This window comes from Cibotium barometz, chromosome 13 (genome assembly GCF_041138505.1).
Source record: "Cibotium barometz isolate CiBa-2024 chromosome 13, ASM4113850v1, whole genome shotgun sequence".
NCBI classification, from domain to species: Eukaryota; Viridiplantae; Streptophyta; class Polypodiopsida; order Cyatheales; family Cibotiaceae; genus Cibotium; species Cibotium barometz.
Genome location: NC_141058.1, coordinates 51,946,282 through 51,956,719, shown reverse-complemented (window position 1 = coordinate 51,956,719; position 10,438 = coordinate 51,946,282).

Here is a 10,438-nt window from a genome sequence, read left to right as displayed (position 1 = left end):
TTTCAACACTGTCACTTTATAGGATGTCCACATTAAGTTCTCACTTGTATAAATTAGGGATCACTACATACCGACGCCCATATTGACATCTTAGACATGTTTTTTTTTGGCCTTTTCCCCCTCTTATCATTCGTATCATCGTCAGTACAGGATCGATGGTATAAGCATCGGGATACATGGAGCATTGGTATCTTCACATATCGATGCCTATACTGACGCTTATATTGACTTTGGTTATTACCAATGCTTGTATTGACTTTGGAATAAAAAATTTGACATAATGGGATAGATAATTGCCATTCCCAGTCTATCACATTCTTCCATTGATACCACAACAAGTACTCAATTTTGAGAGATTTGGAAAGAAATAATAATTACAAGACATGAAGTTACACACAAATATTATGGAATTGATATTAATATTCGTATAAACATCACTTACATTACCGTGTTAGAAAAAAATTGAGCCAAGCAAACATGAGCAAAAAATAGCCTATCTATATGTGGTGGCCCCTCTATTCATCATCATTCCCACCGTCTCTTTTTCTCCTTCCTCGTCATTGCAAGCCTCTTCCGAAATTCCCGATCTATATGTGGTTGTCTATCTATTCATCATCATTCCCATCTCCTCTTTCCCCTTCTTCGTCATTGCAAGCCTAAATTCCTCGTCATTGCAAGCCTCTTCCAAAATTCCCTAAATAAATATAGGCAAACCATAAGTTACGTGCTACCAAACTATAAGTTACATGCTTGCAATCTTTATTAGCAAACCATTATACTTACGTAGTTGACAACGTGGGTCCAATTGGCTTAATGCCCTTCTCGCTCTATCTTCCCGAGCAATGTAGTTGTTGTTGAAAATGCAAGTGTCAAATCTATACTTTACATTTCAAAAATTAAACTTTAGGCTAAGTTGAATGGTAAACATAATCATCAATTATGTTTAGTGGAAAAATGTTTACTACTGCATCTAGTTTTACAATAATAGCTTAGCAAAACTTGATTTAGTTGAAATTGAACCGTTGAATTTAGTTCATGTAAAAAGGTGAAATCAAGTTTATATTATTATATAGCCTATCACTATTGGGATTAACCAAATCAGCTCTAGAATGCAAGATATAAGCTTATCTATCTTATAGGTGAAAATCCCAATTATTTCTACATTAATTTCTCAATAATATTGTTGACAAACCAACCATTGGATCAAGGAGCTACAAACGAAGAAGTTGTAGAACACTCATCGTATAATTTTTAACTGTTAGGATCTTCCTAATTCATTATGGAGCTGAAGTTATGGCCAGATTTATACTCGCCAATTTGTAATAGGTGGCAATGCAGCATAGTAGAGAAAGCTATATAAACATGATGATTATGTATGGTTGTATGAGATTGAGCTTGAATTGTATACTTATAAACTTATTAGAGTTCCTTGGGTTTGGGATGGAGTGATTCTCCCATAAGATTCATTCATTATATTAGCTTCCATCAATAATCAAGTATTGCAGTTTCTACACACATTGTCTCTATTGTTTATCAATCTAATTGTTCTTAATCAATTAGTGTGAGTTCTCTTAACTCCCTTAAATCTAAACATGGTATTAAATCATAGGTGTGGTATCATAGCATCTCTTAACTATTGGGTTGTGTTAGTGTTGCTATAAAAACTGAGATAGGGAACTCTACATAGGCAACTATCATCCTTGCAACAAAGCTCGAAGTATGCCATCAAGGGAGGTTAATTGGAGACTCAGCATCAGCTAATTGGTTACTTCATCAAGTCAAATTTTCAATTGGTGATATAAGCTTCTTAAGTTCATCAATTGTTGGCTCAATTGAATTGCATTCAAGTAGCAATTTGGTTTCATAATTTTGATTAAGATTGCATTAGCATTTTTTAATTGATTTTGTAAATCAATCAAAGTATTTCCTTATTAATTTCTCAATCACAAGATGCCTAATCTATATGAAGTGAGTTTGGAATCATTTCAAAAGTTGTTTGGTTCTAATTATAAGCTATGGAAGCAAAGAATGGAGCACATTCTTGTCTTGCAAGACTACATATTGGCATTGTTGAAGGCAGAGATACTAGGCCATTAGCGCCTAGATAACAAGTTGCATGGGATTTAAAAGCCTGCAAAGCCCTTCATATTATCAAATCTAATGTTTATGATGCCTTGATTGGTAATCTTATGTTAACCCATCCCTAGGGTTAACAAGAGCTACTGCCATTATCTTACATCAAGGAGTCAAGGTAGATACACCAAAAGGTCATACATTCACGATATGAAGCAGGTATGAAGCAATGGTGTCCAAATCTACAACTTAGACGGATTTAAAAGCCCGCAAAGTCGCATGGGATTTAAAAAGCCCGCAAAGCCCTTCATATTATCAAATCTAATGTTTATGATGCCTTGATTGGTAATCTTATGTTAACCCATTCCTAGGGTTAACAAGATCTACCGCCAGTATCTTACATCAAGGAGTCAAGGTAGATACACCAAAAGGTCATACATTCATGGTATGAAGTAATGGTGAATCTACGACTTAGACGGGTGCCCGTAATGGTCCGATAGAATACGTATGGTGATTTCTACTTCAAGAGCATGTGGTAGTAAGTTAGGATAAAGTCCCAAGTGATGTACTTCATAGATATATTATGAGAGTAGTCATTGTAATAGCATTAGGCCTCTTATGAGCCTAAAGTGCCTGGCCGGCCACAATTTAAGTGTGTGAATACTTATGGCCATGTATATAAGTGAATATCTCTCAAAATACAAAGAACTCTCTCCCATTGTGCAATAGAGTCTTTCTCTTGCTAATCCTCTTATTAATCTCTCTCTAATCCATGCTAGTGAGTGTGTGTGAGTGAAGTGAGGTGACAGGAGCGATGAGTACACATAGTGCAATGTGGCGGTGTGACAATGCTTGTGGGAATGCTTGTGGGAGGTGCGGTTGAATTGCTTCTCAAGGAGTTGTGGAGCTTGGAGACCTCAAGGGTTATGAGCTTGGCCAATGGAAAGATCCTCACGACAGTTGCGGTTCACCAGGTAATCTTCTTGTTGGATGTGCTTCAAGAGGGGTTTGGGTGAGCCATAACATTTTTGGTGCCACTACTGGGGAGTGATCCCTTGGCTTTTTCCATTGTTTTTTTTCTAATCTACACATTACTCATTGCCCATTATCTTGATTAGTGGTTTTCTATGAAAAGATGTGGTTTTGATGGAGATTTGTGTGTGATTTGGTGAAGAATAGCTCTCTCTTTTTTTTGTAAATAGTATTTTTTTGGGCTTAATTTTTTGGTTAAATCATTGTTTTTGTTATTGTTAATTTGGTTTATAATGTTCTTAGGGCTTGCACATAGAATGTATTAGGCTTTTTGCTTCCACTGCATCAAAAAATGTAATAAAATACAAATTTTAGTGATTTTTAGCTCTCTTTAGAGTTAAACATAAAGCTAGAATCATTAATTTTTGCTTGATTTGTGTGTTTTTTGTTTGATTTGTATGCATTAGAGTGCCAGCAAGTATTAGGAGTAGCTTCATCATTTGAAAATTTTTGTAAAAACTCTTGAAATTCGATTATGTGTAAGAGGTCAAAATTAGTATTTTTAAGTGTTTTGAGAGCATTTTGATGCATCAAAACACTTAATTACATCAATTAGAGGAATTTTCCTCTCTTTTGCTTAATTTTGCATAAAGAAAAGAGACTAAAATTAAGAGTTTAATTAATCTCTAATTATGGACCAATTTACACATTATTTGAGGCACATAGCTTAGCAATTTCATGCCCTATCCAATGATGTGCTCAATAGTGTGAATTAATTAGTGATTAATGGTTAATTAAAGTCCTTGATTAGTCCAAAAGGGGGGAAGATTAGTGGAAGGATTGATCCTTGATTAATTCTTAAGAACCTTTTTCCATAACTCATTAAGGCTAATGAGCATTGAATGAAAAGATGCCGATGAGTTGTCAATTTGTCCATTTTGGGGGTCATTTATGAAGGGTGTAAGGGGGTGTCATAAAAGTGTTGACTTTTTTATTTCCATATCTTTTTGGGAAAATGCCCATTTCTCCCCAATTTAAAATTCAAAAAATATTCCCTCCACACAAGGAAACTCGAATTTTCCAGTAGACTCCAAAAAAAGAAAAATCTGTGAACCACCTATTTCACGTCGTGAACCATACCCTACTAGTTCACGTCGTGAAACAGGCCCATCGCAAAAAATAAAATAAAAAAATATGTGAACTACCTAAATCACGTCGTGAAATAGGCCTACGCACGAAAAAAAAATCCAAAAAATATGTGAACTTCCTAGTTCACATCGTGAAACAGGTCTAGTTCACGTCGTGAACTAGGCTCCCGCACCCAAACTAAATAAATAAATAAAAATACATTTAATTAAGTCCAAGATCTATTTCATGTTCATGAACCCCTATGGTTCACGTCATGAAACATGTCCATGGGTAAAAACTTTAAAAAAATACATTTAATTAAGTCCACGAAATCCATTTCACATTCGTGAACCCCTCTAGTTCACGTCGTGAAATAAGTTTGTGGGCAAAAATAATAATCTAGAAAACAGCCCTGTTTGGAGGCTCATATCTCCTAAACTGTGAATATAATGAATGTGTGCTAGTGCTTATCGAAAAGCCTGCATCGAGCTCTTCGAAATTGGTCCGGATTGTACTAGAGCAAAATCCATGGTTTTGGCCTCCGACCAGCAACCTCAAAATTCAACCTAGAAATTGAGGCAAAAACGGGCCTTAAAGCACTAAAAATCACTTAAAGTAGCTCTAAAAAGATTACGTACCATATTCAGGCTACTTTTTGAGTATCTAAACGACAAAATCAGATGGACAGAGTTGTAGTACTCCAAAAATACAACAACTCTCTTATACAAAGTTTTTCCAAATTTCTTTTGTAAAACATTAAAAAACGGGATGCAAAACAGGAAAAATCCTTTTGATTTTTTTTTCATCTTAAGACAGTTATGAAAATAGATTTTGAGACATACTCTTCCATCTGGGAGGGTGTTCACATGCGCTTTTGAGACCTTGGCTTCCATTTTATACATCTATTTATGCATAAATTCAATTTTAAGGAAAATAACACTTTCGAAATAAAAATAAATTCATTTATGCATCTTTCTATGCATAAAATAAAATTTAATGAGAATAACTCTTTTGAAAATAAATTCCTTTATGCATCTTTCTATGCATAAAATCAAAATCAATGAGAATAACTCTTTTGAGATAAAAATAAATTCCTTTATGCATATTTCTATGCATAAAATCAAAATCAATGAGAATAACTCTTTTGAGATAAAAATAAATTCCTTTATGCATCTTTCTATGCATAAAATCAAAATCAATGAGAATAACTCTTTTGAGATAAAAATAAATTCCTTTATGAATCTTTCTATGCATAAAATCAAAATCAATGAGAATAACTCTTTTGAAATTAAAAAAAAATTCCTTTGTGCATCTTTCTATGCATAAAATCAAAATCAATGAGAATAACTCTTTTGAGATAAAAATAAACTCCTTTATGCATTTTTCTATACATAAAATCAAAATCAAATAAAAATAAATTTTTTATAATAAAAAGAATTTCCAATATGCATCTTTCTATGCATAGAAATTAATTCTAATGAAAATCACACTTTTATAATTAAAAAAAAACTTTTATGCATCTATTTATGCATAAAATCAATTTTTGATGAAAGTAACATTTTTATAATAAAAAAAAGTCTTTTAAGCATCTTTTTATGCATAAAAATCAAATTTGATGAAAGTAACACTTTTATAATAAAAAAATCTTTTATGCATCTATTTATGCATAAAAATCAATTTTGATGAAAATAACACTTTTATAATAAAAAATTTCTTTTATGCATCTATTTACGCATAAAAATCAATTTTGATGAAAGTAACACATTTATAATAAAAAATCTCTTTTATGCATCTATTTATGCATAAAAATCAATTTTGATAAAAGTAATACTTTTATAATTTAAAAAAGATCTCCAATATGCATCTTTCTATGCATAGAAATTAATTCTAATGGAAATAACACTTTTATAATAAAAATATTTCTAATATGCATTTTTCTATTCATAGAATGAAAATAACACTTTTAGAATACACAAACGGTGGGGATTACTCTTTTTGAATAATAAAAGATAAAACTTATTTTACAAAATTTAAGAAAATTTTGCCATAACCTCCTTTGTATGGCTGACTATTTTTTAATTTTTTTCATTCTCAAGTTACTTAGAAATTATCCCAAAAAAATGGTTTAAAGCATTCTAAACTAATCAAATTCTACTTTTTAAAGAGAAACAATATGAAAAGTTTAATTCTAACAAATTGATTACATATCCAGGATAAAGAAAGGCTGAATTCAAGAATGAAGAGAAGGGGAAAGCCTTTCCAACAAGGCATAACAAATTTTTGTGAGCTTTCCTTTGGATTGATGGTTTGAGGGATCTACTCTTGTTTGCAACAAGAGTGGCCACCAATTCTTTTGAAGAGGAAATGGTCAAAAACTAATGAATTATCAATAAATTCACTGTTTTTGGCTCTAGGGAGGAGTAGAGTAACAGTCCATACAACACTATTAAGCTTTTACAAAGGGGGAGGCTTCCATTTATAGGAAAAAGTGAGCCTCTAACCAAGCAAACTGATTCTAGAATTTTTCAGATCAGTTTGGTCACTTTTTGACCATTTTTAGGTTAGTTTAGCTTACTTTTTGGTGCTAATTGAAACAGGAGAGATGAAATATCTCATTATTTGAGAGTTTAAAACTCCGCCACACATGTGAAATAGGCGCCTCCTTCATGAGGGAAATTCTCCCACAATGAGGTGTCAAAAATGCATCATTTCCTCTAAATATCTCTTCTTTTTTAACTAATAACCTTGTTCTTAGTCAACTCTTCATCTTATGTGAGTATTTACTCATTTTAGGAGGGATTTTCTTTATTTCTTCAATTTATCTCCTCCCTACATTTGGATTAATCTAATTGGCCCCTCAGAACCTTAATCTAAATCAAAAAATCTAAACCCTTAGGCTAAGGCATTTTGAACAGATTATAATTTATTCTAATGCACCTTCTGAATTTCTTTTTGAACTTCTGTTTCGGGGGAATTTATTTTAATAAGAAGAGATATTTTTCATCCAAAAATATCTAAAAATTGAATAATCTCTCTCTAGAATATTTTCTCTCTCTAAGCCAAAATAGGTAGAAACAAGATCTATTAATATTCTGGCAAGGGGAATGCTTTACAGGGGGAGAGATTGGACATCTTGAGGGGGTGGGGGAGGAATCTTACAGGGGGAGAGATTGGACATCTTGAGGGGGAGGAATCTTACATTCTACCCCACTTTTAAAAATGCGAGATGTCCTCATCTCGTAGGTGGAGTATGATCTCTTTCATCATCATCTTCTTCTTCTTCTTCAATCACTTTCAGCGTTACTGTCTTGGAAGTGGACGGCCGATTTGGGAATCTTACATCCTACCCCACTTTAAAAAATGCGAGATGTCCTCATCTTGTAGGTGGAGTATGATCTCTTTCATCTTCTTCTTCTTCTTCTTCTTCTTCTTCTTCTTCTTCAATCACTTCCAGCGTTACTGCCTTGCAGGTTGGTTAGAGGGTCTACCTCTGGGATTTCCTTGAATTTGGCGGATAGAAACCTGATTACTCTAGAAGGAAGGAGCTGATTACTCTGGAAGGAAGGAGCTGGAGTGTGGAATCTTGATCCCTTATTTCCCTGCCCCGAAAACCTTGATCCAAAAGGAGTTGGGCAATCCATACAGCGATGTCCAAATCCTTGATAGTTATAGCATTTCACTCCCTTGTTCAAGGGTGAAACTTCAAAAGTTAAATTCCAGGGGATTCAGTTTCGGGAAAAGGACATTTCTTCCATTCTGGAACTTCCCCTATCCTGGGATTGACCCTGATATCTCTTAGACGGTGGAAGGTGATGGTGCTAACTTTGGTGGGACCTTCACATCAAAGGCCTTGGAGAAATCCTTCGCCATCCGCACTGCTTCAGCCATGGAAACTATCTTGGCATTCCTCACCAAAATATTCAAAGGTTCGTTCAGTCCCTGAATGAACCTGGCCATCAGCTGTTCTTCATTCAATGGTGGCGAGTATTTGAGGAGGAGAGGGAACACTTGGTGATATACTTCAATAGTTCTGCTCCCCTCGGTCAAATCTAAGAATTCGTTCATCTTTGTTTCCAAAAATCTAGGAGGACAGAACCTCGTCCTTAGGTAAATTTTGAGATCATTCCATGTCTGTGTATTCCGATCCAGACGGTTTGTCTTGCAGTGGTTTCTCCATGCCACTTTGGCTGTTTCTACAATCTTCAGCCTTGCAAGAGCCATTTTGCTCTTCTCATTGTACCCAGTGACATCGAAGTATTCTTCCATTGCTTCGATCCACTTCTCCATGCCCTCTCCCAAGTTTTCCCCTTCACCCTTGAAAGGTCCATGCTGCGAGCTATGAAGAGTTTTACAAACATCCAGGTCGAGCTCTTCCTCATCGAGTTGGGGGTTATCATTTCTACCACGACGACCTCGATCCACGTTCCTATCAATACGAAAAATCTTGTTAAGTTCCCTTTATTTATGATTCAAATCCGATTTTTGATTCATCTGATTCTGGGGTTCTTTAGATAGGTCGGCTCCCCATAGAATCGTGGGATAAAGATACTCGCATTATCAGATATAACAATTCATTCAGAACATATCATTCATATCTTTAACACAATAATGGTCTATTAGACCAAAATTTCCATCTGAACAGTCCTCCATGGGGGGATTTCAATTTTATAGATTTTTAATTTGTCATCCCTTAACTTGATCCACTGGGTCAAGAGTTAACAGTAGCAATCTGTCAGCACAATCCACTAATCTCATAGTGATTTGCTAAAGTCATTATCGTCATTCCAGTTACAAACATCAACATAGGGACTCGTCCCATTCATCCTCATTGTGGTTTTGCTTAATTTATTTCTTTTCAACCAAAAAATCAAGAATCATCATTATTCAATCAGAATCCAATTCAACTCATCAGTTCTCAACCAGAATTTTAAAATCATATCAACCACATTCGAATTCATCATCTGGATAGCATTTTAGCTTATAATTTCAAAATCTTAGATTTACTCGTATATACTGCCAGTAAAGAGCTACAATTATACCCTTAGTATATACGAGTAGTCACACGATCATTGGAATTATAAGGTAAATACCATCATGTCTAGGCCTCAAGCAAGTCAGGGATTCCATACAATTACAGCACTCCCATTTGAAGACCCAATTATCAAATTAGGAATTTCATTTTGAATATCAATATGTATGAGTTTCATCACACAATTCCAACCTTTTACTGCTTACTTCATAAATGTATGGCATTCTTGGCTTCCCGGTTGATCCACTTTAGCTAAATTGCTCTGATACCAACTGTGAGATCCCTGACCCCACTGTGCAATGCATTCTGGGGGTGCTAGCAGCCAAAGTAACACTTCTTGCATGGGGCAGGATCCCAGACTCGAGGCCTCGCCCATGGATATTCAGACAAGAGACTAATCCATCGGTTCTTCCAAAACCGAACTCGAAAAAACTTCCCTTGCCCAAAAAGCACAGGCGATTCCTCCAGGATAACTTTTCTCTAACGTAGTCAAAAGCCTTAACTAACTGAACTCATCTGACCAAACCCGTAAGTCCCATAGTCAGATCAAGGGAAAGATTGCACTTGGATCATAGAGACCAATGCTTTTTTCCTCATTGAGAGGCACAGCCATTGATTCTTTTCCATAGAACAATTTTTATCCGGGATTTACTTCATCTATCGTACCAACAAAAATTTAGTCTCATTTTAGGGATCCATTAGTCCAGCTTAACCCCATCCAGTCCCATGGGTTAGCCAGCCGCTCAACCACTGTAGTGATGGGATCCAATTAGGAATTTGGTTAGGTTTTGTCCCAGGTACAAGGGAAAAGAGTTCCCAAGTCCCCCTAGCTGGAAATTCATGCAAACTTAAAACTAGTCACACCACTTATACACCCAATATGAAATTGCCTTTTTCATAGAATCAGCATCTTCTAAAAATAATCTTTTAATGAAACCATTGTGTCACTAATCATAATCATAAAAATCTCTGGTTGAATTCTTATTTCCAATCATTATTTCATTGGTGTACCTATGGCATCATTGGCAACCAGAACGCTCACCACCTGTTCGACTCAGGGGCCTTTTTGATAGTTCCTAGCTCATATAGTAACCGGCAATATATTCACATATCAAAATGGAATCTCCGTTGAAGAGATCAGCAAGATCAACCAACAGATCCATATAAAAGAGCCATGGACTCATCCGTTGAGTAGGGTCAATCAACCAGGTCCATGCCCGAATTTAGAAACAACTC